This window comes from Carassius gibelio, chromosome A4 (assembly GCF_023724105.1).
Source record: "Carassius gibelio isolate Cgi1373 ecotype wild population from Czech Republic chromosome A4, carGib1.2-hapl.c, whole genome shotgun sequence".
Lineage (NCBI taxonomy): Eukaryota > Metazoa > Chordata > Actinopteri > Cypriniformes > Cyprinidae > Carassius > Carassius gibelio.
This window is the reverse complement of record NC_068374.1, coordinates 34,022,752-34,048,408: the sequence shown is the minus strand read 5'-3', so window position 1 is coordinate 34,048,408 and position 25,657 is coordinate 34,022,752. Positions and strand designations below refer to the sequence as shown.

General features: G+C 33.8%; 1 long non-coding RNA gene across 1 annotated transcript in view; it reads right to left on the bottom strand.

Annotated features, from left to right (window-relative positions):
* Positions 1–15,846: 15,846 nt before the first annotated feature.
* LOC127978898 (uncharacterized) overlaps positions 15,847–25,657 on the bottom strand; it is a 71,843-nt gene continuing 62,032 nt past the window's right edge. The window contains exons 3-4 of the long non-coding RNA XR_008158666.1: positions 16,424–16,522; positions 15,847–16,300 (exon numbers count right to left, since the gene is read on the bottom strand). This is a non-coding gene — a long non-coding RNA (uncharacterized LOC127978898). The remainder of the gene's footprint in view (positions 16,301–16,423; positions 16,523–25,657) is intronic.

The window sequence follows — 25,657 nt, the reverse complement described above, 5'->3', positions numbered from 1 at the left end:
TGGGGGGCGGGGCGTACGCGCGGACCAATGACGTGACGCGCTGACGCGATTTATTTATTTAGTATTTAAATTCCATTCTTATTCATGTTAGTCAGCTTTATTTGTGTTTTGTTTCGCCTGAATATAGTAAACATTGAGTTTATTGTTAAAAAATAAAGTTTAAGGGGCGTTTATAAAAATGTAAAAAATACAAGTTCTCAAAGCATATTCTGAGATTTTTTATATAAATATTAAATACTAAAATAAAGTTAACTAGCTTTTTGCCTGATCATTGCTAGAATATAAACATTGCATTGTAGTGAATAAAATCGTTTATGTACTAAGCCAACTTTTATTATTTTATTATTAATACTGCACTAAATCGATCTCTAAAACGCAAATGTGAACTTGAGTGTTGATTACGCAATTTCTTTATCAATTATTGTGAAGATTAGCTGACTTAATGAAGTTTAACAACAAAATCAAAACTCTTATCTGTGTTTTCTTAATAAATGATTCTTTCAGTGTTAAAATAAATCTTAAATGTGCTACAGTAAATATCTAACAATAAAATATCAAATATTTTAGCAACATTGCAGTCAATAAATCAGACCATTTTTCATAATCAGAAACAGAAGGAATATCATTAAAGTGAAAATAATTATCAATGACTAGAGATTCAAATGTTGACAATTAAAAAGAAAACACATATTAAATAGCCAAGTATTAAAGTGTTTAAATATTGTCCAATATCAAATTTAATTTAAAAATTTAATGTTGCTTTGTTATCATGTAAAATAATGTGTGGAGATATATACATTTGGAGAACTTACACTTATAGTTTTTTGTAACATTATAACAATGACTATATAAATGGATAATAAATATAGACATAACAGCACAATGGATGGATTTCATGGGGGAAAACTAAATAATATTCACTTTCAGACATCATTACTGGGAAATACCTTCATATGTTTAACATTTTATTCAGCCTTTGGCATAAATTAACTTTAAAAGATGAAAAATATTAATTATTTACTGCACATTTCGCACGTTCACACTTTCACAGGTCTGAATAATGTGCTGAACTCATGCAGTGCTAACTGTGTTACACACAAAACTGTATTACAGATGTTCTTACCAATCGAGAGTGTTTCCTTCAGGTCAGTCTTCAGATGATGATGATGATGATGATTAGCGGGAAGTTCTCGTCTCATCCGAGTGTCTGATCCTGATCTGAACTCTGGACGCTGAAGGACCTTCTGGCACTGCCCTCGTCTCTAAAGCAGCTTTAAATCCACCCAATTAGTAATCCAGTCTGACCAGAGGGGCTTAAAACAGATTAGTGCTGGTGTCTACAAGACTAAAGCCTGGTGCACAGTTTGCTTAGATTATTTTACACATAAAATATTCAACATTTGATCATTTTTGGTAACCACTGCTAACTTATTTCACATGGTTGTCTATGAAATTTTGCCAATTATTTAATTAATTTATTTTAAATAAGTGGTTTTCTATATACATATGCTGTCTAGATTTTTTTTTTTTTTTTTTACACATTTTGTTATGAAAATCATAAATAGAATATTTTTGGAACACACACCATGCATTTTCAAGCCTTCTGGGGTTTGTTCAGATCACTATCTATGATCATGTGTAATTTTAGTATTATGGAGTTATAACTATAGTTATATTAATATTTGTGTGCTTTTTTGGAGTCTATTTAATTTTTTATATTTTCCATTTTCAAATAAATTTTTGTTAATGTTTTAGTAATTTAGTTTGGTTAAGTCCACTTTTGTAAACACGTCTGTATAATTTTTATTTATTTTTTATTTCAGTTTTAATTTGAGTTATTTCAGTTAAAAAAAAAAAATTTAATATTTTAATTGATCCCCTAAATTATGAAAAATATATATATATAAATATATATATAATTAATGAAAAGACTCTATTTTTTATTATACATTAAGACACATTTCAAGGATATTTGTGTCATTGATAAAATGTTCCTAATTGCTATTTGTTGTATTTTTGTCAAGTTTGATTACTAATTATTACGCAATTGAATATAACAGTTATATCTAGTGTAAGTGTCGAACAAGCCATGCACCAAATTTCAATAATTATGGACAGAGTTTATTCTAATCTCTATGCACAATATCAATATTTATTGAATGCATCACTCGCGACTGATGTATAGTGCAGGTGCATTAGTGAATATCAGGAGTAAATTTGGGTTTAGCAGCCTTCTGAAGAGCTAAACTGATATGTGACTTATCTCAGACAGGTTTCAGTCGAAAGAAAGCCTCATCAATATTTATTATGAGAAGCCATCGCCCATTTAATAACTGTGGGAAAGAAGAGCAGCAGAATATGTGGAGGTTTGATGACGATCTTGAGCAGTTTTGACGGGCCGGTGGATTTGCAGAACCTCACTCAGGAATACACTTCAAGCTCGGTGACAGCGGAGGATCCTGACTTCCCACCTTAAACCTGCTGAGCCGTGACTAATTATGTGTATGAGAGAGAGAGATGCTGCATCCGCTTAGTTTTCAGTCCACGTCCACTTATAACCATGTCCTTATATGTGTCCCCACATGTATAAGTTGGTTCTAATGCCCTGCAATAGTTCTTATCCCAAATAACTAGATGTTTGCAGAGGTAAGCATGACTATTGTGATTGCTCTGATGCTTTATGATCTGAAGAAATAATATTTCAGTGTTTCTGCTTCCAAATTTCACATTTAATTTAGTGCATGGCTTGCTGTTCCTTTTTTTTATAGGAAATTTACTAGCAATTTATAGGTGAAAACTGTTTCAAATTAAATCCTACACCATTTATTTAGATAAAAAACAAAAAAAAAATTGTATAATGAAGTTATTTGATGAAAAGCATGTTAATTGGTACTTAATGCACAAATTACTGATTCGATTTTCATGAAAACATGCAATAAGACACAATATTTGTGTTGCTGTTGCTGCTGTAAAGTTGTACAAATTAAATTTTTTAGATTTTCCATTTTCATATAAATTTTTGTTAATGTTTTAGTAAATTAGTTTGGTTTAGTCCATTTTTGTAAACATATCTGTATAATTTTCTATTTATTTTTATTTCAGTTTTAATTTGAGTTATTTCAGTTAAAATAAAAGTTTATTATGCAATACCAAATAAATTAATTATATCAAAGTACTTTTCTGTAGAATAAGTCATTCTACTTTTTCAATACAATTAGAATTTTTCTAATTGTACCCCCCCAATTTTCTAATTGTACCCCCCCCATATTTTTCAGATTCACGTCCATAAAATATTTTTAAGATTCATGTCTTTTTCATTTTAGCTTAGCATTAATTTAATGTTAGAAATTTAGTTTTTGTCATTTTTAGTAGTTTCTCTTTTTTAAATGTCTATAATTTTTTCATTTTTATATCTGTTTTAATGTTAATTTCATTAATGAAAACTATGACGAAAAATGTTAGTTGACAAGTTTTTTTTCCCATGACTAAAACGAGATGATGACGAGACGTCATTAAGGTCAATAAATGATAACTGTGACTATATCAACATATTGTTGACGATAAAAGATGAGAATAAAATGTACTTTAAAAAATTAAAACTTATATTTTAATTTTAATCAAAAAGCAGACAAATTATTATTGCGGACTGCTGCCAGATATCAAGATTTCAAATCCCCAAATCAGAGCGCAGAGGAGGATCTGAAAACACGGCAAACAAGTAGCTGAAGTTTAGCGATCTCCGTGTGAGATGTTGAGCTTAAATGAAAGAAGTTTGCGATTGTGGTTGCTGAATGAATGCACTTATTCAACTGCTGTTGTTTTAATACATTATTGCAATTTTGAATTATAAGAATTACTATTAGGAGTTTCATTGTTATAATATTTTTGTTTGTTTTACCAATTTTCATAATATAGACACAGAGATTGCATAAGTCTTTGATATTTATTTATATAATATGGGGTAAAATAAACCATGTGTATGAGTCCACATTCTAAAAAAAGTGCAATATCTGAAATGTAAAAATGCATTTCTCAAATGACAACAATAATTGTGATTATAATTTTGAACAAAAATCATTTTGTATCAGTTAAACCATTATACAGCATGATGAAAAACTGATTGTTTTCATTGACTAAAACTAGACTAACGAGCTCAGACATTTAGTTGACTAAAACTTGACTAAACAAAACAGGACACGGTTATGTTTTGAGATATGAGATAAAATTAGATAAAATCTAAGACTAAGTTAAAAGACTAAGACTAATACTAAGACTACATTTAAAAAGGCTTACAAAATGAACACTAAATTAAACTTAATTAAAATGAGAAATATTTCCTTGAGAACTAGCTGAAATAAAATTTCAGATTCACGTCCAAAATGTATTTTTCAGATTCATGTCCATATAATGTTATTAATTAAACATTTATATAATTATTTTTTCAGATTCATGTCCATAAAATATTTTTTTATTCACATTCATATAATGTTTTTTTTTTCAGATTCATGTCCATAAAATGTTTTTAAATTCACATTCATATAATGTTTTTTTTTCGGATTAATGTCCATAAAATGTCTTTAAATTCACATTCATATAATGTTTTTTTTTTTCAGATTCACGTCCATAAAATGTTTTTAAATTCAAGTTCATATAATGTTTTTTTTTTTCAGATACACATTCATATAATTTTTTTCAGATTCACATCCATAAAATGTTTTTAAATTCAAGTTCATATAATGTTTTTTTTTTCAGATTCACGTCCATAAAATGTTTTTAAATTCACATTCATATCATTTTTCTTTCAGATTCACATCCATACAATGTTTTTAAATACACATTCATATCATTTTTATTTTCAGATTCATGTCTGTTGGCTTTTAATTGAAGAGTTTGTCCTGTATTTGATACGTGCTGTTTCCAGTTGGCCGTCTCAGTGCATTCACTCACACTAATGAACCATTGTGTTGATTCTTCACAATCCATTGACTAAAGCTGACGAGTCTTTCTGTTACAAACAAGTATAACTACAGCGCACCATCTTTCCCTCTAAAGCTCATTTGTTCTGCGCCGGTTTCAGGACCCCTGATGGTACTTCCGCTGTGCTCGAGTCACATCACATTTATCACAAAAAGCAGCTCCTGACAGCTACCATACTGATGGCCGTTTGTGTTTTACGCCGCGGAGCCACTTGTTGTGTGTATGATATGTTCTCTGAGTCTGTCGGGAAGTCAGGATCTTCAGATACACAGAGAAATCACTACCACCTGTCAGCCGGCCTCTTATCGAGTCTGGTTACGTCTCTTCTGGACGTGTTTACTAAAGCATATGTGTCTGTCTGGATCTTTAAACTGTACAGAAAGCTGTTTTGCTCTCTTAAAAACACGATGAGCTAATATCTTCCTTGTGTTGTACTTTTCTTTTCTTTTTTTTTGCAGTTATTAGTGCTGTTTTATTATTACACACACACACAACAAAAAAGTTGGTGTAGAAACTCTTTTCAGTCTTAAAACTGCTAGTAAATTAATTACAATTTTTTACAATTAATTCACAATTAATTACAAAGAAATATAATATATATATATATATATATATATATATATATATATATATATATATATATATTACAGTGTACCATAGCTTGTTTTTTGCTGTTATTAGTGGTGTTTTACTATTACTCTGGAATGTAATATATAAAGTACTATTTATTAGGCTACTTAAACTGAAATAAAAAATAATAATAATTAAAGCTTAATATAAAATGGTATAAAAATGACTAAATTACATCATAGAATTAATAAAGCTTAAACTATAAAATTGTAAATATGACAATGAAAAAAGCTAACTACTATAAAAGTCTATAAATAATTAACAAAATAACATTGGAAAGAAGCTTACATGGAATTGCTGTATATCTTGTGTTAAAAGTAAAATGGGTAAAAAAGCATAATTAATAAAAATGACTAAATTTAATTAGATTTTGATATGAATATTGTTTAATTTATTTCAAATAAATTATAAACACAATAGATTTTAAATTAATTTTTGCATAGTTATGGATTAAGAAATGATGTGGTAAAATCACTGTAAATAAATAATATTAAGTGAAATAATTACAGTTTTTAATAATAATAATGATAATAATAATAATAATAATAATAAACAAATTGTCCACATTGTAATAAACATAATAAACAAATCAGCAAATTAAAATGCCAAAATCAGTGTTATTTTAGTATTAATGAAATACTATTATAGTTTTTGGATTTTATTGATTTGTTTTTCACAATAATTTTATATATATATATATATATATATATATATATATATATATATATATATATATATATGTCTATATAATATTAATTATTTTTTATTTATTAGTATACGTTTATTTAGCTTTAGTATTTTTAGTAGCTTAAACCAAATTAAAATTAGAACATTTATTTATTTAATTTAAGAATTTAATGTGTATATATGTTTTTATTTTTTCAAGTAAATAATTTTTTTTTATGTTTTTAGTGTTATTTACCAATAATAAAAAAAAACAAAAGACATCAAATCAGATTTAAGATTGTTTTATTAAATAAAATTGTGTTTTGTTGAACTCATCAGAGCGGCGGTGGAGGAAAACGCTTATAACCGTCTGAAGAAAGTGGTCAAATGGTACATTTCTGGATTCTACAAGAAGCCAAAGGTAAACACACATACACTAACAACCCTTCAGACATCTAGAAATGTCATCTTCCGTCACATTTTGATAATTTTGTCTCGGACAGGGTTTGAAGAAACCGTACAACCCCATTATCGGAGAAACATTTCGCTGTTTGTGGCTCCACACCAAGACCAACAGCAAAACCTTCTACATCGCAAAATCATTTTTTAGTCTGAAATTGCTGGTAAATCAGAGATACTTTAGTGTAGTATTTTCTTGTAAAAATGTATATTAATAATTGTACACTGTACGGACATGAATAATCTCTCAAAATGTAAAGATGTAAGATTTTACTCTGTTGGACTAAAACGAGTGATAAAAACTCACAGATTTATGCTGAAAAAGTCATAAAACCCTGAATATCATACAAACCTGAGCATGTTTAAAGATTATTCCAGGTTCTTGTTTCATCATTAGATCAAGCGAAGCTGGCGAAAACCACACTATTGTAGTTAAAAACCACACTTACTCTAATCGATGGTGTCTGGCACGCTCTGCTAAATTAGCTCGGCTCTTTATGTGTTTCTTTATGTGACTGTATCTCACTAACAACAAACCAGTGAATTCAGATATATCACATGTAAATAATATGTTACATTTGTAGTTGAGTTTCTATTTAACAGCTTCTCATATGCTTTCAAAGACTAAATTAAAAAAGCAATAAATAAAATATGTTTTTCAGGATCTGCTATATAATTCATATAGGAGTGAAAAATATGCATTAAATGATACAATTTCTGACGAGTGGTTTCACACTTTTGGACCCGTCTGTATGAAGCTGAAAGTACTCGCTCTCAAAAGTCGTTAAAAGTCGTCTCATCTCATGTCACTGCAGTCAAACCACTGAATTATTCCGTCTTATTGCTCTCAGCAAGATTTCTCACGACCCTTCATAAAATATTCAGAGCTGTTAGCCTCCGACAAGTTACACACATTTTGCATCAAGAGTTTACCAAGACGTCTGGAAACTTCAGGATGGGTTCATCCGCCGACACAAACAAACAAACAAACAAACAAACATGGCAGGCTTGTTAATATTTACCTTCTCAAGCCTGATTAAAAGTTATTCTGTTTTATTTTATTAATCAGTTTTTGTTTATATATGCTAACCTTATATATGCTGTCGTTGTTTTGCAGGAGCCCGTCTGTGTCTCTTGGCGCGTGTTCACATTTTAGGACTGTTTTGGCAGAAGAGAGCAACTACAGATATGGATTTTGCATCAGCACAGACTTTAACGAGCCAAAATAAATTGGCAAATAAATAAATAAATGTCAAAATATATATCTTATGAAAAGTTGTGCAATGCTCTGGCCTTCGGGGCAATTCAAAGGAGCTTGTTTGCTCAAATATTTATACAAGTTACTTTAAATATGCAAAAAAATTATATATATATTATAATTATATATTATATATATATATATATATATATATATATATATATCACTTTTTTATTACTTATATATATATATATATATATATATATATATATATATATATATATATAAAATTAAAATTAAATATAGAAAATATATAACAAAAACATTTTTTAAATATTACAAAAAAGTTATATTATTTATTGATAGGTACCTAAAAACAGGCCGCAAGGTGTTATACACAAATGTAAATAAAATAAATTAAATAGAATAAAAAAAGTGAAAAAAGAGAAAATATTGAAAAGGAAAAGGAGAAAAAAATTCAAATTATTATTTTTAGATAAAAATATTTTTACATGAACTAATAAAATAAAAAATAAAATAAAAGAAAAAATAAGAGAAAATCTAATAATAATAATAATAATATATATAATTTTTATTAATAAAAGGGGAAAACAACAACAACAACAACAACAACATATATTATTTATAACCAGACAGGCAGACAGAAGCTTCAGCCGGGTTCAGCTTCAAAGAAGTAGTTCACCATCACACTTGTCAAGATAGAAAAGCACACCTACTGCTTGAGGAACAGAGTGAACTTTTCAGGATAGAGTCTGAAGACAAAAGTGGCCAGAAAATCAGCCCCGCTTGACCTTCTTTGGCAAGTTTGTAACTGAATAGACCATAATGTTCCTAAAAGTACTTTCTTTCTGTGCTTAAAGGTGCCATAGAATGCATTGATACAATAATGTAAATGGTTCTCTGATGTGTATCTGGAGTTTAACCCCACAGATAATATTTATCAGTTATAGAAATTGCCACTTTTAGGGTATGAGCCAAAACGCTTCTTTTTATGTGTATGTCTCCGTAAATGAAAACCCTTCCAGTGTTGACAAGACCGCGGGAACTGTGCAACTTTAACACTGTTGCTGCAGGCTGCTTTTCATGTCCACAGGAGGGTTTTGTTGTGAAAAGACTACATTTTACATTTAATCATTTAGCAGACGCTTTTATCCAAAGTGACTTACAAGTAGAACAATAGAAGCAATCAGACCAACAAGAAACCATTATAAGCCACACAACTGTGTTCAAATACCTTATAAAAGTGATTTTTTTTTGCATTCTATGGCACCTTTAATGCGTCCTGTGAAGTTTGATATGGCCTTCTGTGCTGGTCATCATCATTTCGCTCACAGTAGAGGTGACTAAAAGCGCTCCGTGTAATATTTCTCCACCGTGTGCAGTGATGGAGGTAAAGGTCAGCACTTTACATCTCCAGACGTCTGCATTTCTCAGCTCTGCTCTGCCGTTGCTTGGATGCAGGGCCGAAGTTTCAAATAACTGAATTCTGTTTCCTCTTTCTGGACGTCTTTTCCTGCTGGTTGGTGGAGATGCTGAGGGTCACGGGGTCATGAGGTCATGGGGATGGGGTTTAGGGTGCTGGGATAATGCTGCAGCAGACCAGACGATGTTTGCTTAAACTCGATTCACCTCATTTCTCAGCACCAAGAAAAACCTACTGAGCCGTCTTATATCTGATATCTGAAGTAAGTGGAAAATAAATTGGCAACTCTGTGCGCTCCTTATCTGACGTGCAAAAGACACACAGTACATTTTAGAGACACAGTAATATTTAATTGCATATTAACCATGTTTTTATATAAATAATCTACAATACGTAACATTTAATAAATTATTTTCAAAAAAAAAAAAATTCTGGAATTTTTTACGTTTTGACTATATATTCTTATACATTATATTTGATCATATTCAATACATTTAATCTATATTTTTAAGTTGTAAATAAACATTTTATGAATTTATTTGTATTATTATACTACTTTTTTAATATTTTCAATACATTGAATCTTTATGTTGTGTTTATGTTTAGTGTTTGCATATTATTTTCAATTTTACGCAATTGAAAATGTTCTCTGACCATGTCTATGCATGCAGAGTGTGGACAGTATGCCAGTCTCCTATATGCATTCCTGCATGACCTAAACCAAACATACTGGAACAAGGCATCCCACAATGCAATGCATTTGACTTGACCATTAAACTACATGAATGAACCAGAACATTATTTCACACCAAACTATGTTCTAACATATAAAGGGTCAAGATGAGCACTTGCATTGTGGGATACAGCATTCCATGTAGCTTACTCTGTATACTGCATATTTTATGCATGAAGAATGTCTGCATACTATGCATACATAAATATTAAGAACAGTATTGGGAACAGAGCCAGTGTTTGTGTCATGAGCTCAGTATTGACAGTCGGTGGCAGTCAGATCTGTTTTTAAGCACCTTTGTCATCTCACATAGCCCATATCGATATTTTTAATGAGGGGAACTCTGGGAACATGCTCTTTTCAGGTCACATTTGTGTGCTTACAGAAACTCTGGCCAACTTTCGAGACAGGGATTTAAGCTAATGAGTCCAAGACACACAGCAGCCTCCCCCAAGTCCACACAGATTCCCAGCACAGCTCATCCTGTGGGCATCATCTTCATCATCAGACACACGCCGCACAATCAGAAACGCTTGCTTGATCAACACCGAAGACGTGTTATGAATACAATTAGGCTCAGTTTAGTTTATTTTGCTCAGAAGAAGGAATTAGATGTTGTAACATGAGATACTGCAGAGTCATAATGTCTTCCACTAGCTGTTCTGAATGGTTTCTGTGCAGTGGCTTAGTGGCAGGGGTTTGAGAGATTGCTCAGGTGGTTACTCTGTGCTGTGTTGAGAAACTGCAGTCTAATAATTTACTTACTAACCATAAGCTTTTCAGTATTAATATATGACTTCTCTGATCATGTGGAGGATATGTGACTTGTGGTGTGCTGTTTGATCGGAGCACTTTCACCTGCATTGCCTCAAAATAAAGCCATCCGTATTGAATGAGCCTGTAATACACTGTGCAAGACACTCAATACCATAATGCACGGTTCAAGAGTGCATTTCATATCTGGCAGTTATGCATTTAGTAAAATAATTAACAAGATTTGTATTCGTCACATACACAATTTTATAGAGCATATATAACGAGAAGTGAAATGTGTGTTCACACAGCTATTATCTAATGTACAGGACCAGACATTTTCTTACCAGTCTGAATATCCACAAGGTTCACTGTAAAAAGGTTGCTGTAAATTTTACAGTAACTTACTGGCGGCTGGATGCCAGTAACTTACTGTAAAATAGTTTACAGTATCATTACTGTAATTCCATTTACATGCATACTGTATTAATATTTACAGTATGAATACTGTATTTTTCAATTACAGTACAAGTACTGTATTTTAATATGCAGTAATAATACTGTATATTGTATTATTATTTACAGTATGAGTACTGTATTTTTCAATTACAGTACAAGTACTGTATTTTAATATGCAGTAATAATACTGTATATTGTATTATTATTTACAGTATGAGTACTGTATTTTTCAATAACAGTACAAGTACTGTATTTTAATATGCAGTAATAATACTGTATATTGTATTATTATTTACAGTATGAGTACTGTGTTTTTCATTACAGTAAAATACTGTTCAAATTACAATTGCTATGCTTTTTTATGAACAGTAGTGGTACTATTACAATTACAACATCAACGAGAATTAGCTTTGACATCACTCAAAAATGCAGTTGACATCAACACCTCTTTAATGGAAGCAAGTAAATGTAAAATTCCCCAACGAGTCCAACCAAATACCTCTTTGAGACCGGCTCATTATTTCAAGATAACTCTTCACTTCCTGTTGCACTGAACCAATTAAAATCCTCTGAATCTTCTAATGCAGGATGAGTAATGACAAGCAGCATTGTGGGGATGAAACTGGATGAGTGCCAGCCGTGATTTACAAACTCTGGAAGACACTCTTCTGTGATAGAAATCTGCTCGCGTATCAAACGAAGGCAATCGAAATATCATTACTCTCGCCCCACACCTCTGCCTCTCTTTTTCTAAGTGCCCCTCTCTTCTGATCTGACTTCCTGTTTTAGAAAGGCATGCAAGCGCATCGATCTAAAGAGCTGCAGCTTCATTAAGAGCACCTCGTAACGGAAGCGAAGTTCCCACGCTTTTCTCCTCTTTTGTTACTTATACTGCTGCCTTCATCTGAACAGCATGCTCAAGATGAATTGGTGAATTGCAACAATTTCAGAGATATTTAAATGCATGTAATCACATATACATCAGGCTATATTGCAAAAAAAAAGTATTTTTGTTTAAAAATCATTTAGACACATTATAATGAGATTCATGTAAAAAATAAATACCGTATTTTCAGACTATAAGTCGCACCTGAGTATAAGTCGCATCAGTTCAAAAATACGTCATGATGAGGAAAAAAACATATATAAGTCGCACTGGACTATAAGTCGCATTTATTTAGAACTAAGAGAACACTACCGTCTACAGCCACCAGAGGGCGCTCTATGTCTTCAGTGTAGTCTACAGGAGAACTGTGCAGCATAGAGCGCCCTCTGGCGGCTGGAGACGGTAATGTTTTCTCTTGGTTCATTTCTCTCGGTTCATGTCAAATTAATTTTGATAAATAAGTCGCACCTGACTATAAGTCGCAGGACCAACCAAACTATGAAAAAAGTGCGACTTATAGTCCGGAAAATATGTTATATGAATAAATACACATTTTTGTATATTTTAAATATACTATATAATATAATATTATATAATTCAATTATATTTTTTTATTTTTATAAAACAAGACCTTAAGAAATTTGGCTTCTCATATGAATGCATTTTGAGTCAGGAATGTTTAGATATTTGTCCTGTAATACAACTCAAACAAACTGATTAAGAATATACTGTACGTTTTTGCAGTGTAGAGTGAGATTTATCTCTCAAAACAGGCTCGGTTTTTGTCTCCTAGTTACAGCTGCAAGATGCCAAAACATTGCTACGGCTATCACTATGTCAACCATGATGAGTCCATCCATAAATAACTGAACTGTGTGCATGCACAGATGAATCACTTAAAAGAGGAGTGACAGCCATGTTTAGCCGTAGTTTGATATCTTGTTATCTAGCAGACTTGTGAACCTGGCGGAGGAGACAGGATTACTCCATCCTGATGTAACACTTCTTCATCAGAGAGGAGCTGAGCATATGGAGCTGGTCTCTGCAGGAGGCTGGAGAATCTATAGGCCGTGCAGAATGCTGAGTTTGCGTTTGCCGTGCATGGCTTGATTTCAGGCGGCTCTCAAAGGCAGTTGTGCCATTTGAGGAATGCTGAGAATGCCAGGCTGCTTTACTGTTTATTACATCACATGGTCACTGAACACAGCTGTTCATATAAAGAAGGATCTGCCATTTAATCTTAAAAAATTATGATGCAAGCAAGGTAGAAAATCTAAATCACAAATTTTATTAAACGTAAAGAATAATATATATATATATATATATATATATATATATATATAGAGAGAGAGAGAGAGAGAGAGAGAGAGAGAGAGAGAAATGATTTAACTAAAAAATAAAGTTAAGTTGTTGTCAACACGTAAAATAAAAATAGTATTTTCAAAATAATCTACTTCAATATTTTATGTACTTTATAAAATTTAAGACGAATTTAAGGAAGAAAAGAAACGGTAAAAATAATTTCATAGAAACACGTTATGGAAATGAAAGTTGAGTTAAAATTATAATTAATTATTATATTTTCATTTAGTTTTAAAAAATTTAAAATCATTTAAATTGTTTTACATTTATTATTTTATTGTTTATTATATTATTTATAATTTTAATCATTTAGATTTTTATTCTTTTATATTGTATATAATCTATGATTTAATTTATAATTACATAATTATGTGTATTATTTGCACACACACACACACACACACACACACACACACACACACAATATATAGATTATTTATATGTATGAGCTAGAAAAGAAGCAAAGATAATCTAATAAGATTTTTTTTTTTTACCATTTAGACACATTGTACGACAATTGTATGAAAATAAAAACTACAAAAAAAGTATAATAATAATAACTAATTGAATGCACACTGTCTCTCACTGGCTTGTGTGCTGTTGTTTTCTGTTTCTAACAGCGGCACTCTCTCATGCCCTTTCATCTTTCGTGACATTTGAGTTGTCTAACTTCATTCCATGCTGTCCGTGGTTTCATCTCTTAACGTGACGACTGCAGGAAGTGCTGCTATTCGCTTTCGGAGCAGCTGTGTTCTGTTTTAAGAAATGAGTACACGAGTGTCACGATTCGATGGCCTGAGTTCAGTCTTACTGACTGACAGAGGAACATATGAAACACTGCAGGGGGAAAAAAGAGATCAGTATTCTGTCATAGACGGAAATTAAAGTCATGCTAAACTTAATCAGTAGTGTTTATCCATTAGCAGGAGTGCGGACAACTGTACACACGAAGTAAATTAGCTCTCACATTAACATATTTACATGACTGACAGTGCTTTATATTGATTAGTGTGAATGAATTCTGTCAAGGGTTTAAAAAGGAAACGTTTCTCAAATATAAAACCCAGAGTCCTGCTTTTAAAGGTAGACTCTAACCATTACTGCAATTCGATATCCATGAATAGATGAGAATTAAAGATAATTAAAGCAATTGAGCTGTTTTGAAGACGTGAATGATGAGCTGTGTTTACAATTCAGCATTCGGTCTCTGGAGACTCGCTGATGAATATTCCTAAGACTGGTTCGGATATAAAAAAAAGATATATTGGTGTGAACTATATTTGTATTTTGAAGAGCACGAATGATATTTTTGTTCAGTTTGGAGTCTGGAAATAGAGATATATCCCGAGGACATGTGCTGTGATCTGCTAACTTCACTCCAGAATATATATATGTCTCTTTAATTTGTATGTTTCTGTTTGTATTATTAAATCACTGACATGTCTATAATTTTAATGAGAACTTTATTTGTGTATGTTAATCATATGCATTTATCATGCTTAAATAAAATGCATATACACAGAAAAATATAAGATTATTATATATTAGTTTTTTTTCCTTATAAATATTTTACTGAATATAAATATAGCAATCACACATGGTGATCATTCATAGTACTTTTTTAAGAGTAATTTATTAGCTTTATTTTATTAAGGTTATCAAAGTGACATGCGCTATATTTTATTTACATAAACAGAGCTGCTAACTATAACAAATCAAGATAATAATAAAATAAAATTAAATATCAACACATTAAGCTGATAAATAACAAATAAATAAATAAATAAAAAATTCTTAAAAAAAGAAAAAGAAAAAGAAAGATAAGAAATGCTTAAAAAAAAGGTACCTAGTTTTTTGTTTTGGTTTTAGCTACTTTTTTAGTATCTTGCAGTGTACCTAACTACAAATCAAGATTAAACTAGGTGTAATTAGTTATTACACACAATGTCTAATGAATCAGGGTTCAATTCCCCTATAAATTCAATGTAGAGTCAAATCTTTTTTGGTGAATCAAAAATATAGTGCTGTCAATATCGTTTAATTCCTGAAATGAATGGAAATAAAATAAAATATTAAAATAAAATAATAAAACAAAATAATACTTGAGCTAAAATTTGATCTTGCAGTGCACAGAGCTATAAAAGGTAAGTTAGACTGGATAAACACCATTAAATCATGATTAATTATTTATTATAACACACAATCTTAAAGTCTATTAACATATTTACAGGTATTTATGTCTCACACTAAATTGTGAGTTGCAAAAAGTCTTGAGGTCGTCAGCTGTGATTAGAAATGCTCAATATCTAAATCCTTTTTCACCCTGTCATAAGTACGCCATTAAAACCATAATGTTAATGAATGGGACCGGCCCTTCCAGTTAACATGGAGGACCTCACCAGTTCAAACAGGCCGGAGGGATGTCACTTGTCAGGAGCCAACTTTGGCCTGGAGGGCTATTGGCAATAAAACCTGTCAGTGTGCACAGTTTATCTGGATTTATAGCTACAAAGTGCATATCAGTTCTACTTAAAGGTCCTGTAAAGCTGTACTGTGGGTTATGAATCCAGCACATCATATCTGCCAGGACAGCCCATGAGAAGCACTCATCCCAGCTCAGAGAGCCATGCACAGGATAAAGTCCAAGCAGCTTTTGAGCTGGGCTGCAGAAGGCAATGAACGGCTGCCATGTTGGATGGCATCACACAGCTGCAACAGAGTCCCTCAGTGGCCCTACAGGCAATGGCAGGATTGTGGGTCGTTCTGGCACAATGCAGTCATGATCAGCACACACACAGAGGACAATAGACAGAGCAACACAAAGACTGCTGCTGTTTGCACAGGGATGGTGCTTACCGGCAGTGTTTGCATGAGCTTCAATAGATGACAAAGTGATCGTGCATTTTCTCTTTTTGTCTCTCGATCCTTCCTTTCTTTCCAAACTGTCTTTTGTTCCTGTCACCAGGGGAAAGAAACAGTATAAATGAGATCTGAGATTCATAACGGAGTCATTTGTGTGGGAATCAAACTAGCCTGCATGCATGAAAAAGAACCAATTCATTACAGCCATTTGTTTGGGGATCACTAAACCTACTGTAGGAATGAGCAAAGAGATTCAGATTTATGAAAGCATTCATGAGCAGGTCCAAAACCTGTATGCAGAATATTGGTATCTTAGAGCATAATCAGATTAGCCAAAATATTAATGATGAAAAGTGGCCAGGAATCTATATGTTCAGTGGTAATCTGTGGAGTGTGTAGGGTCTGCTGATGATGACTCTGTCCAACGGCATTAAATAGTTTGCACATGATATTGGGTATGAGAGTCATTGTTACCTTTGTGCTTACAAAGCATTGCCCTTGTCGTTGCTGATTCCAAGCAGAATTTAAGTAACCCAATATGAGCATCTCATCTTGAGCTGAAACACAATCAGCCAGCAGGGATAAGCTGGCAAACTCCAATACACCCAATAAGCATCAAACAGCGGCCTAATTTGATTAATGTCCTCACACTGCGTTCAGTTCTGTGACCTGCCAATACGGTGGATGTGTTCGGAGTCGAGAGCCGGAGCAGAGAAATGGAGAAGCAGAAGGGTTTTCCACGGGCAGCTTTCTCAAGCAATAAGAGCTTTTAGAGACTGTGTTCTTGTGGCCTCATAAATAAAACCTCTGCCTTTCTGTTTAAAAGCAACGGATTGGAAGTATTTCCAATGACTCGCACTTGTTTGAGACCCTGAATGATGCCTTATAAAACCACAAACAAAAAAAGGTAAAACACGGAGTATAGGAGCCATTGGAGAAATTCCCTGGTGCAATTCTAAGACGGTTCCCAGGATGTTGCTTTGTGGTAGTCCCCAAAGTATTCTGAAGGTTTCAAATGCTTGCTATGCAGCTACGCGCTTGGAGCGATCGAATAGGGAACAATGCGCATGGGTTTACACTGTCCTCAAAGGATACGCAGAGCGAATGTGGGCAGACACGCAATCGTTTTGGTCCGTTTACACTGAAACGCAACCCTGGGGTTTTCAAATTAACACGGTGTCTGCAGCATTTTCAAAAGTCTCCGTTTTCGAGGGTCGAAGACGCTGGAGTAGTGTTAATGATAGGCATAACCGTAGCAAAAGTTATAAAAGTTACGTTTTTACTGAGGAAATGCGCATGAAAACCGCATTTGTTTTTTTGCACAGCCCTAACATTTAGTTAACAAAGCTAAACAGCGTTGCCCTTTGTATAATAAGTAACAGAAACTGTTAAACGCACCAACTTAAATAATAAAATGCACTTACCGGTTGTGGTCCATAAACAACGCCTTCTCCAGACAAAGAGGGAACTGCTCCATCTTTCAAGAATAATCTTTGTGCGAATCCGGCATTAAACTGATTGAGATTGAGGAAGCTGTCCTCAGCAAAATTTGCTGCACATAGTTTTACATGTGCCATTATAATTTTCGGGAACCGAGTTAAACATAAATTGTAGGCATTAATCTCCAAGTACAGCGTCCCTGGGAAGCCCAAACAAAGATGATTGGACTCAGAGATGAAAATAACAGCGTTTCGACGACATGGCAACAAACACAAACAGCTCTTCCTTCTTCTCCGTCGGAGCGCAACAAGGCCACGCCCCCTGTTTGTGAATTTGTGTGTGCGGAGGTTAGTCAAAAAACTGTTTTAGTGACGTCATTACTGCAGGAACTAGAGGGATGTAGTCCAAACGGGTCGTTTTTTGTAGGCGAATTCTGTTAAATCAAATATCTCGCTTGGCATTGAACTTTGAGCTTTAGCATTTTACAGATATTATTTATACTCTAACAACAACATTACACACTAACTAAAGTTTAAAACATGGAATCACGAAGAAGGGGACCTTTAAAACAAAACGCACTAGTGTAAATGGGGCCTTAGAGGCTTAGATGCATTTTTTAGGGTGTTCTAATTAGTTGCCAGGATGATGCTAATCAGTTGCTATACTAAAGGCCCATATAACGATAATGATAAAGATATAGTTCTAAAAATCGTTCACAATATTAAATCACAGTGGATTCCACAACACAACTATAACGATAAAGGCACAGTGAAACGATATCGTTGGAATCAACGTTTTTCTTTCTTTCTGATGAACGATAGAAACATTGCCAACCAATCAGAATCAATCCTGCTGTAATGAGCTTGAAAATTTAAAGCAGTAGATGCGCGTCCGCGTAGAATACACAGACAATATCGTTCGCTGGTGTGGATGCTAATATCGTTATCTTTACAGTTATCTTTAAAGTTATCGTTCTTGATGTGAACGGGTCTTAAAACTTACCATCTGGTCTCCACCTCTGACTTCGAAACAAAATCAAAGCCTGCTGAGAGAATTCAAGGCTACACAACAGCTGTCTAAAAGTCTAGAGAGCAGGTTATGCTTTTGCTAATGGCTAGCTAGTGTAACCCCTCTCAACCTGGTCCTCTCTGACGCTCCTCACACTCGCTCCGAGCGGGGCTCGAACCGGGTCTTCCGGCATGGGAGGCGGACGCACTAACAAGGAGTGCACTAAAGCCACTAGCGTCTGTCGCTAGTGCGTCTCTTGAGATCGGGGAGTGAGGTTTACCTGCACAGCACTACTCGCTGGCCTCCGTTACACTCACCCCCCTAAACCTCACTCCCATCCGGGTCACGGCACCAATGTAACCCCTCTCACCCGGGTCCTCTCTGACGCTCCTCAAACTCGCTCCGAGCGGGGCTCGAACCCAGGTCTTCCGCACTACCTCCGTTACACTAGCAGCTTTTTTCACATTTTGAGACTTTGAGTTTTAGTATTAGTGATTCCACCCTCACCCAAAGTCACGCGCCCTTCGTAAAATTGCATTATTACATCTCTATTCCAATTCCTTTTCCTAAGCCAGAGCTTTGTGATCACCCTCAAGATATTTATTTTATGAAGCAGACGAGATGGTTGGAAATATTCATCCGTGAGAAATATTTATCCATGGCTTTCCCCCCAAAGACGGTATTTTCCTATAATGTCTCTTTTTCTCCCGCTCCAATCAAACCTGACGCTGAAAAATGAAATGAACAGAAAAGGTTGTCCACTATTACTTAGCTTTGAGCAGAAGAGGTCAGAATCAAACGTACAATCTTGGTCTACATGCTTTGATTTCACACGCCATTAAATCTGCATAAATTGCGTCGTCTGGATGAAGGCCGCAACTTTTATAAAACCAATCCTGTCATCTTTGCTCTCGCTACATGGCACCGCATCAGCCTATAAACCAAAAACAAATCTGCATTAATATCTACTTTTCATTCCACACAACATATTTGACAACAGAAAATTGTATACTTGAAAGGTTTGATGCAATGTTCAGAAATGAATCTCGTCGACAAAGAAGTGGAGTACAAACTGCAGTACTTCTCATCGTGAGAACCCCAGGACAATCTTAATGATCAGAAGCTGATATTTCATATCATGGTGTCCTATTTAAGTATCAACTTTGTCTCAGATGCTTCTCTTAAACGTTTGAGCTCAAATCGAGATCTGATTGCATGTATCGATTGAAACTCACATGTGAGAAGAATGAGACTCAGTGAGAAGTTTTCATTTAATCTCACTGCTCTCTAGGAGAAGCAATTACGAATGTAAAGTTTTAACAAAATATCTGCAATAGTTGGTTTTTATCAATTAATTTTCTCATATTACACTCTACTTCGCCTAATTCAGCTCAGAAACATGCTATCATGCTTTTCTTTTCACTGGCACACTAAGAACATTCATTATTATGTGTGAGCATATAGAAATGACCTTTTCATTAGTTTCCATAAAGAGCACAAATGATTTCCAAGGCACTGAAATGTGGTACTCGATGGTATGAGGAAACTTTAATTCGAGCAATCTTCACACTAATGGAGTCATGCTATCCACACTAGGTAAAAGACGCTTGGGTATTTACATATAATGCATCGTTATGAGTGGCGAATTATTGAAGAACAATAGTATAGCACAGGCCCAGGGTTCATACTGATCTTATTGAGCTACATATCATCTTTTAAAGAGTTTTGTTGTGTATTGATTGCTATTTTCCCTCTCCGCACACAAGCTGCCCACCAATCGCTAGCATCATTAGCTTAAGATTCCTGGCTGGCAGCACAGTAATGCAGCAGACGATTAATTGCTCACAGCCTCTGTTTGGTATCGATTGTCCAACTCGACCCCCAAAACTAAGAGACTGCAAAAACGCACGATATTCAGAAAAAAACACAAGCTGTTCGACAAAAGCATAAGTAATATATCATTGCATGTAATTTTCTCAGACAAAACGGTCTAGAAACATGCCATTTTATATGTTTGTCTTGCAGAAACGTCCACAGGGATGCTTTTGATCACCGTCTGAATGCATACAGACACTGAGGTTGTGTTGCTCTCAGTGCATGGACGAGCTGTTAATGAGAGGATTACTAGTGAAGGCAGCTTACCAGCTATTTAGCTTGCCAGCTGTATCTCTGATATCTGATATGCAGATTGATATCACTTGTTAGGGTAATTGGGCAAATATTTTACACAGATCCATATCTGTCTAGCACATTTGGTGTGAGAGCAGAACACAATACCACTTTGCTGAGCTGCCTAACATGGGTTAACTTTATATTATGCAATATTACAATTAGGTATTATGCAATATATTTATCAAATTAAATGCAGATTTAAATATTACATAAACTGTAAGGATGTAAAATGAAAAAAATATTGTATTATATTTCAGCAATATAAAACATTTTCTGTATATATATATATATATATATATATATATATATATATATATATATAAATATATATATATATATATATATATATATATATATATATATATATATATATACAGAAAATGTTTTATATTGCTGAAATATAATACAATATTTTTTTAAATATATATATATTCCTCTTAATTTTTGCATAAGTAAACTGACACGGAGGAAGAACAATTTAGATTTAGCTTATTTATTTTTTTAAATACCACTGGATTCATTATCTTGTTTTTGAACAGCTTTTGCTGAACTGTTTTGACATTTTCAGACATTAAACTCTACAATGCTACAGTTTTCTCTCTCTCGAGCAGCAGCAGATCTCAGTGTTATCATGAAAACACATGCCTGGATTTCACCCGGGAATAACTGCGGTAAATCAGAAAGGCTGCCATTAAAACATTCAGAAAGATAAGTAACATAATGTTTAAGATTTTGATGGCACTTAAAACACGGATTGCTGTGGTTTATAAATGTAGACTCAGCTTATACACAATATTTTCGACTTTATTTCAAATTGCTCATTTTATGCATGCATATTCTGAGTGATCTGAGCACCAAATCAATCCTTCTGGAATATTGTATCTATTATATATTTCAGAGTCAGTGCAGATCACACTCGTAAAGATTGTCAGATTGCAGCGGCTTTTGCATTGGTTTAAATGAGAAGAACAATCCGTCATGTCAGTTGCTTTTATAAGCTCGTTAAACCTGTGCGATTAGGGCCTGATCATGCACAGAAGAGATAATGAGAGATTCAAACTGTCAGACAATTTCATTTAAAGACCAACAAAGGTCTTCGATGCTCCATTGCTTTCTTAAAAACATTAGCTCTAGCTAGTGAGCCATTAGATCCAAAACCTAGTGAGCTGCCTACCTATAAGCACGGGGGATAAAATTAGGAAGTATAATCAAACTGCCTTCTAAGATGACTTTTAGCAATACATGTTCCTTTCAGTGTGTCACAAGATGATGAAGACAGACGAAGGCACTTTTCAAAAATACTAACAGGGTTTAATGCACAAGCAAGGGACGAGGTGTAACAGTGTGTAAACATCTACACAGCCGACCAACACAGGTGAAAAGTGAGGAACTAAATACATGGTGCTGACGAAATAAATGCTGGTCAGCTCTGATGACTGGTTAGTGTCCATGGAAAGAGATGATTGGCAGGAACTCAAACAAAGGAACATGTGCTGAATGAAAACAAACTAAGAGTCCATGAAAACTAATGCAAACTGAACATACCAGTGACACAGTGTAGGCAATCCCAGATTTAGTTTTTCACTGAGCTATATAACATTTTTACTTGTGTATTTTTAGGCATTGCTAGGTAAACCAACTACAGTCAGTGTTCTTCTTCTAATATGTCTTTTTTTACAAGCTTCAAAGACACCACTGCATTCCCCTTTGTAGTGAAAGCCCATACGCACACATATGTATAAAAACATAATGTAAAATATACCATTAAAATATATATTTAAAAAAAATATATTGTCATTGAGCCTGGTGCAATGCATTCTGGGATAGTACATACTGCAAAGAACTATATAATGTTTCTATATAGAAAAGTAAATAAACAAAACACGTTTCTACTCTATTTCTAGTATACACACAGTATATATATATATATATATATATATATATATATATATATATATATATATATATATATATATATATATATACACCGGCGGCGCCAGGGGGGGTCCTGGGGGGTCTCAAGACCCTGCCAAAAAACGCCTTGACCCCCCATTTGACCCCCCACCCTCTTCCTGATCATATATATATATATATATATATATATATATATCCGGGATAAATATAAAAAAAATATCTTCAAACTACGCAGAATAATAATAAATAATAATTGTTTCGACATTTATTCGTACACTGAACGAGAATCGTTTCTGTCAGACGCGTCCGATTCGAGAACCGAGGAGCTGATGATACTGCGCATGTGTGATTCAGCGTGAAGCAGACTGACTCACAGCTCGTCTGAACCTAACTGATTCTTTTGATGATTGATTCTGAACTGATTCTGTGCTAGTCTTATGAGCGCGGGTAAATCGTAGGCTTGAAAGAAGGGCAGTCGTCGCGAATTACATTACATCGAGCGCAAAAGAACCGGTGAACCGTTTTTTTCCCCCAACTAGTTTTATTTGATCGAACTGTCCGAAAGAACCGGTTCACTTGAGCACCTGCTCCTTTGCCCCTTAAGTGCCCCTTTGTCAAAGCAAAATTTCCTCGATTTTTTTTTTTGTAATAACATTCCCTTTTGTGAATGCCTGCCCACGCCCAATCATAATATTAGAACAATTTATTAATAATAATTTAGACGTAAATAAAATGACCAACATGATGACCTTTCACCTTACGACGACCTCATCTGACGCTCATTTTTTTAATTGCTAAGGGATATTTTCAACACTGCGGCAGCTGTTAAGTGGTGTTAAATTCTCAGCGAAGTGATTTTGATGTTTATTTACTTATTATTTTACTAGAACGATGTGATGTGAGAAAATGCAGATATGTTGCTGTGTGTACTGTGTAGAAGTAACGCTAGTGTGCTGTTTGAGGGAGAAAAGTTTCACAGGTATCGAGGGGTCTGGTCTTTTTTATGTTATTTGACTACACTATTATTATATTACAGTACTTATTTATTTTTTAACACATAGAGTGCCTTAAAAATAATTATCACAACACTGGTAAGGCTTATTCAGATTTTCTCATTCTCTGAATTATCATTATAAAAATAAAAACTATTCAGAAATGAATTAAAATATAATTATATTTTAAATGTGATGCAAATATTTTTTTTCTACAATAGCAACAGTGTTTACAACAGCAAGACCACTTTAGCCTGTAAACTCAATAATATCTCTCTGGAAATAAATGTAAAAATATAAATGGCAATAAAAAAATGCATAATATACCTGACATCAAAGCGCAGTGTGAAGGATATGAATAATAAATGTAGCCTGTCATTTGTTTACATTGCAAAGGTGTTCGATTTTAGACAACAACTACAACAGTAATAAAAATATGAATCACTATATTCCAGTGGATCAGTTTTTTATGTTTTGTATCAATATTTAAGGTGGACTTATTGATTAGGTCCAACCCTTTAAAGTTTGAGCATATTGTTTGCAAAATGCAATTGATTAATTAATTAAAAACAAAGTAGTTGATATGCTGCGTTGTTTTTGTTGTTTAGTAGCAGTAATATGCAGTTATTAGCAGTGTGCACTGTATTTTTTGTTGGTTTTCATGAGACCCCCCTTGAAATGACCAGGACCCCCCATTGCCCCCCCAATCAAAATTGTCTGGAGCCGCCACTGTATATATATATATAGTGCAATGCATTCTGGGATTGCATGTACTTCAAAAAAACATACAATTCTTTACATATAATATAATATATTTTAGTAATAGTATTATACAGTATCTTAGTTTAGATATAATACTATATACTGCCAATATAAACTCACTAGGCTATGAAACAAAGCTATTTACGGCCTGATTTTAGCTAAACATCTTTAACCACAGGATGTTGTTTGGCTATCCTTTTCAGAGTTGATGTTTTCCACTGTCATATCGCCGGGGAGGACATGTCAGCGCATTCGCTGGCATTCAGTGTGGAGGTCACCCTGTTCCCACGGGCCAATTTGTTGACTTCCAGTCCCGGGGCCAAGATCCTCGGCAGATGGGTGGATGATTCCCGATTGTGACCGACTGGACAGACCTTTTTGGAGATCAATCATGAGTGTGCCTAATATGAGATGAACAGAGAGACTTCATGCCGAGACTGTGTGCTTGTTATACGTCTCTCATCGATTTACACATTTTAAGGGTGCATTGAGCAGTCGCCAGAAGCCGTGGCTTCATTTAGCGACTCCATTCACATTTACAGAGTGATTTTGTACATTCAGCCTTCTCTTTAACACAATATCATTTTCTTTCTGAATTTAATTGCTGTTGCATGAATAGATGCAATTTGTTCTTGCAGGCTAATGAGCTTCTTCTTGAATAAACGTTAACTGGTACTCCACAAGCGGGTGCGATTAAGCACGATTAAGCAAAAAGCGCTCTGGGGGGAAAGCATGAATGGACCGGCACCTGAGAAACCCATCTGATAAGAGCACACACGGTGTTAAACGAAAAGATAAAACAAAGTTTGCCCTCCAGTGTTTATGAATGAAGCTCTGAGTCAACATGCATGCTAGTTTTGCTGACTCATACAGTACTGACACTGAGAGACACTCTGAGGGAATAAAGTCAAACGCTCAAAAGCCATTTTCTGATACTGAA